Source organism: Austrofundulus limnaeus, unplaced genomic scaffold (assembly GCF_001266775.1).
Source record: "Austrofundulus limnaeus strain Quisiro unplaced genomic scaffold, Austrofundulus_limnaeus-1.0 Scaffold311, whole genome shotgun sequence".
In the NCBI taxonomy this organism is placed as follows: Eukaryota; Metazoa; Chordata; class Actinopteri; order Cyprinodontiformes; family Rivulidae; genus Austrofundulus; species Austrofundulus limnaeus.
Window position 1 is genome coordinate 446,390 of NW_013952713.1, and position 5,985 is coordinate 452,374.

Consider the following 5,985-nt stretch of genomic DNA (forward strand, 5'->3'; position numbering starts at 1 on the left):
GAGCGTACGCATGGGTCAGAGCTGGCGTGAGGCTCCGCACATTTTCACGTCAAGTTTGGATTTTATAAATCACAACCTTGGCATGAAAAGTGGCGTGCGCAAGTTTCTGGGCTCGTTTTGTGCATACACAAGCTTTATAAATCCGACCCCTGGTTGGTTGGAAAGCCACTATAAAGATACAGTTCATTTACCATATGTAAAAATGTTTTCAGATAGTGTTTTGTTCTGGCATGTGCAGGTTATATGATCACATTAAACCAAAGGATTACGCTTCAGAAAATGTTTGCTTCCCTTTTCTTCTCTTCTGTCAGGACTCCCTGTTGTACTCGCCTTCTGTTACTTCCTGATGTTAGCCTTTCTTCTGATCTGGTCATTTGCTCTTTTATAAGGACACTGAATCTGTAGGTCACGTCTACTGACCAGTTCCCTCCCCCCTTCGAAGCCAAGGCTTTCATGTTCCCAGCAGCAACCTCACACCTTCTCTGGACGCCAGCAGTCAGCTTTTATATTCCATACATCTCAAACACACTCACAGAAACACACAGTAAAGTCATACACATCATTTCACACACAGTATATATGGGTATGTCTGCAAGAAAGCCCTCAATATGCTAACTTCACAACATGTTACCAAAACGTGGGCAGCACAGTGGTGTCAAATTGTGTTTAAAGAGTGTTTTTTAGAGGGTCATTACGACTAGAATCAAATGGCTACACACAAAATTGAAACATAAACACATCATGYCACTTCTGTCTATTGTTTATAAAATGTTATCTGCAAAAATACTCATTTGAGCAAAAGGCTCTTTCTTTGTTTAAAAAAACGCAAATTCTGAGTCATGTTCTGTTCTTGAATATCCCTACTTTATCTGTTATAAATGTAGCTAAAAACGTGGGTCTTTTTATTCAGAAGCATAGACTAAGTTTACTATAGTAAACAGACAAAAAGTGCTGCAGAACCTGTTTAAACTGTCTTTCTTCAACATTCTTGAATGAAAGTCTGGATTTCAATCATTTATTTCAGGTTGTTTTATTTGTGGTTGACAACATTAAGAGTCAGATTGACGTGGACTAGTTCAGTTTTACCAATGTGTGGTTTATTTTTTTTTCTTTTATTCATTTATTCATTAGATTTTAAATACATGAGTTACATTTAGACCATTGAAAAACTATTTTCCACCATAAAGACAAGACAAAAAAAACAACAATGTTGCATCATTATCGATCACAACCATGTGAACCAGTTCACACTGTGAACGATGGATGGATGGATGGATGGATGGATGGATGGATGGATGGATGGATGGATGGATGGATGGATGGATGGATGGATGGATGGATGGATGGATGGNGATGGATGGATGGATGGATGGATGGATGGATGGATGGATGGATGGATGGATGGATGGATGGATGGATGGATGGATGGATGGATGGATGGACGGTCCACATTGCTCTGTTATTTTCAATATTGTTGTGAACACATTGTAAAAATTCCTAAATTAGCCAATATAAAGTCAGAGTACTTTTTTCCTCTCTTTTTCCTCTCTTTTTTATTTTATTTCATTTAATTTAATTTTATTTTTGCTATTGTTAAATGAAACTGTTTTACTTTCACTTTATTTACACCACCACAAAAATATGATCACTGTGTGTGATTTCAAACAGCATTTATTTATCCAGTGATTCTGTCTGCCCATGTGGCTCTTTTAGTCACGAAGGAAGAAAGGAAGTGGAACATTTCTATTTTGTATTTGTGCACAAAGAAAAACATGAGCCTCTACATTAGGGGCTAGAATAAAAGCCTCAGCCTGATCAGCTGCACCTGGAGGTGCCATGGTCTAAACAGAAGCTCTTGGAGGACAGAGCTTTTTTGTGTCGTTGCTCCAAGATCACAGAACGACCTTCCTTTTTACAATAATCAAGCCCAATCTCTTTACACTTTCAAAACTCTTCTAAAAAGCTTACTTTTATTCCTTACCTTTTGACGCAGCCTGAAATTTGTTATTGTTTTTTTTTTACTGATTTTATCATTTTAATGGTTGTGATTGTTTTTCTTCTTTGACAGAGAGACAAACGTGAACATGTTTTTCACAATGGATAAAAATACATGGAATCAAATACTTTTCATTCATAATCTTTAAGATGTAATTTTAATTTGTCACTGTTCACTTTTCTCTGTTATCTTAAAAAATAACCAGATAAAAACAAAAGTTGTGAGAAATTATTGATTGCTCCAAACAAATAAGTGATAGCAAAAATAAATAAAATAAAATAAAAAACACCACMTAATGTATAATTTGTAAAAAATAAAAATTAACAATCCACATTAAGACTAAAGTTTATTTAAACCATTCTGCAGTCTGGTGTCACACGAGGCATTTCCTGGAGAAGATAAACACCAGTGAGAATCCAGGAAGCGAGAACAGTGGGGGAGAGTGAAGACTCGACGATCCTCATTGTGTACTAATTGTGTCTTTAAATCTATTTTACAGTGGCGGAACAAGGAGCCTTGGAGCTGATGGTCTTCCAAACAGGTCCATATATGAAGTACGTTTTTAACCTAAGGTGGTCGATATGGTTGACGTTGTTTGTGTGTCCTCATTAGTTGCAGGAAGTCCCTCAGTAGGAGAGGGAGGTRAAGAGGCTGTCATCGATGATGAGGTAGCACGTGTGTATGTGTGTGAGCTATTGTGTGTGTGTGTGTTAACCATCACAATGATCGATCCAGCTCATAATCTCCCATGACCCCCTAGGCGGCATGAATTACACCAGTGGGCAGCGTGTTCTGGGTGCGTATGTGTTATCAAGGCTGAGGGAGTCAGGGGGATGGGGGTCTGTATAATTACAGCAGATGGAGATAGCATCTGAGGGACATGAATGTAGGGAAAGCTGAGGGTAGGTTAGTCTGTGCAATCTGTGCTCCTCTTTGCAGAACCTCAATGAACTGTGGCTGTTGTGGACTAGCTGGAAACATAAAATTATAATAAAATACTCAGAAACACAATGAACTGGTATTTATAACACGTTTGCACAAACTCCACAAAATGTACATTTTTCACGAATCTTTTGTGGCACTTTTTAATTTTGCAAATGCAAACAGTTTCATATGGCAGAGCTATTCAACTGGTGGTGACCCTCGAAGGACTTCTGTTCAACCCACCAATGAGACATTTTGAAAAAATACATGTTTTTACTTAATTGAATATAAACATAGAGATTAAATCAATTGTAAATTTTACATTTATGATTCAATSCAACAAATGAAACACATTTAAAAGRTAAATGATAATAATACTTTTRYATAATGCAATGTTTCTCCTACCATTATAAGGTCCTGAGGTGCCGGCCCCAAGTGTTGGSTTTCAGTAACTGTGGACCCCTGAGGACTTTAGTTGAACAGCCCGGTAATATGGGAACATGTTCCAAATATATTCAACTTTTAGTAGCAATGAAAAACACGAACAGGAAGCAATTTACCAAAAAATACTGAATTCTGGAAACTGACTCARTAAAATAACTATAAAATTTAGTCAAACTGTTAGGATCTGGAGAGTTTGTTCTAACTATGGTGGGATCACATTTCTCACACTCCCCAGGAAAGTTTACTCCAGGGTGTTGGAAGAGAGGCTCCAAGTGATTGTCGAACCTCGGATTCAAAAGGAGCAGTGTGGCTTTCATCCTGGGTGTGGAACAGTGAACCAGATCTTTACCCTTGAGAGTTGATAAGGGGGTCATGGGAGTTTGACCCTCCGRTCTGCATGTGTTTCGAAGACTTGGAGAAGGCTTATGACCGTGTTCCTCAAGGCATTCTGTGGAGGGTGCTGTGGGAGTATGCAGTGTCTGGGTTGCTGCTAAGAGCAATCCAGTCCCTATRACCAAAGCAGTAGCTGTGTTCACATTCTTGGCTCAAAGTCGAGCTTGTTCTCAGTGCGGGTTGGACTCCGCCAGGGCCGTCTCTTGTCTCCAATCCTGTTTGTAGTGTTTATGGACAGGATCTCAAGGCGCAGTCGTGGAGAGGAGGGTGTCTGGTTTGGGAACCTCAGGGTCTCATCTCTGCTGCATGCAGATGATGTGGTTCTGTTGGCATCTTTGGACCAAGACCTTCTGCCTGCACTGGGACGGTTTGCAGCCGAGTGTGAAGCAGCTGGGATGAAAGTCAGTTCCTCAAAGTCTGAGGCCATGGTTCTCGACCGGAAAAGGGTAGAATGCCCCCTTCGTGTCGGGGGAGGGTCTCTGCCTCAAGTGGAGGAGTTTAAGTATCTGGGTGTCTTGTTCAGGAGTGATGGTAGGATGGAGCGGGAGATGGATCGACGGAYTGRGGCCTCGTCCTCAGTAATAAGAGCGTTTCTTCGGTCAGTCGTGGTGAAGAAAGAGCTGAGTCGAAAGGCAAAGCTCTCGATTTACTGGTCTGTCTTCGTTCCAACCCTCACCTGTGGTCATGAGGCGTGGATCATGACTGAAAGAAYGAGATCCCKGATACATGCRGCTGAAATGAGCTTCCTTCGTAGGGTGGCTGGACTCAGCCTTAGAGATAGGATGAGGAGCTCCSTCATCCGAGGKGAGCTCGGAGTAGAGCCGCTGCTCCTCCACATGGAAAGGAGTCAGTTGAGGTGGTTCAGGCATCTGGTCCCACAGACATTTAGGCTGCACCCAACGCTGGTAAGTTATGACCTCTCTCTCTCTCTCTCTCTCTCTCTCTCTCTCTCTCTCTCTCTCTCTCTCTCTCTCTCTCTATCTATCTCGACAAAACCCACAGCATTAAGATCAGGACTAAATCTGTTTACAAGTCACCAGATCTGCATGCTTTCGTTTTGTTAGGATCTGTGTGTTTTAGTTTGTTTGTAGTTCGTTTTGTTTTACTATCAGTTTTATTTATGTTTATTAACCTTAATTTAACCAGGCAAATCCCAATGAGATCGCAGATCTCTTTTGTAACAGGAGCCTTGCCCTGAAGGCAGCCTAGCATGTATATTTAGACTGTGGGAGGAAACTGGAGTACCTGGAGAAAACCCATGTAAACAAATGGAGAACAAACTGGGGATCAAATCCAGGACCTTCTTGCTGTGAGCCAACAGCACTAACTAATTTGTTGTGCTTGCTAATGTGTTCTGTGATTTTTATGTTTAGTTATGTTCCTGTTTTTTTTTTTTGTTCATCCAATGGTGCCCAGTCCTGGTCCTCGAGGGCCACTATCCTGGATGTTTTAGATGTTTCCCTGCTCTTCAGCAGGTTTTCAATTCTACAGAGGTTTGTTAATCACTCATTYATTCCAATCAAGTGTGTCAAAGCAGGAAAACATSTAAAGCATTCAGGATAGTGGCCCTCAGGACACCACCGGTTAAAGTTTTGTGTTTGCCTCGTGCCTTTACTCACTTCTCCTTAGTTTCTGCTCTTCCATTCTGCCTGGCTCACCTACACCTGCTCCTTGTTCCTCATTAGTCACAGCTGCAGCCACTTTTCTCRTTAGCCCCATCCTGTTCGTTCCTGCAGTTTTCCCTCCACCAGCTGTCCAGCATTATTGGCTTTCAGGCTGTAACAGGTCTACCTTCTGGTTCCTTGTGCACCTCCTTGAGTTGTTTTTGGTAAGTAGGTTTCTACTGCCACTAAAGCCTTTTGTTGTCCTTTACATAATTCTTGCTGTGGTTTGAGCTCCTCGTGTGAAGCCTGCGTTCTTGAGTCCTGAAAAGCTGACAKAATCTCGTGTATTCAGTATTCAAGCCATCCATCTGCTATAATGACAGAAATAATCTAATTAATTTTCCCTGAACGAATGGGTTCACGTTCACAAAATTAGTTATTTCTCAGTTTATTTCCACACAGGAAGGTTTCTTCCACTTCTTCAGGTCTTGCTGTTAATTTTGTTGAGGAAGAAAGAGGTTGGAATCAGATGAAGGTTGTCATGTGAGTCGGCTCATACATCAAACTTGACGACCTTAGCCTCTGTGACAGTCTGGGCAGGACAGTGAGCGTGAGCTAAGATGG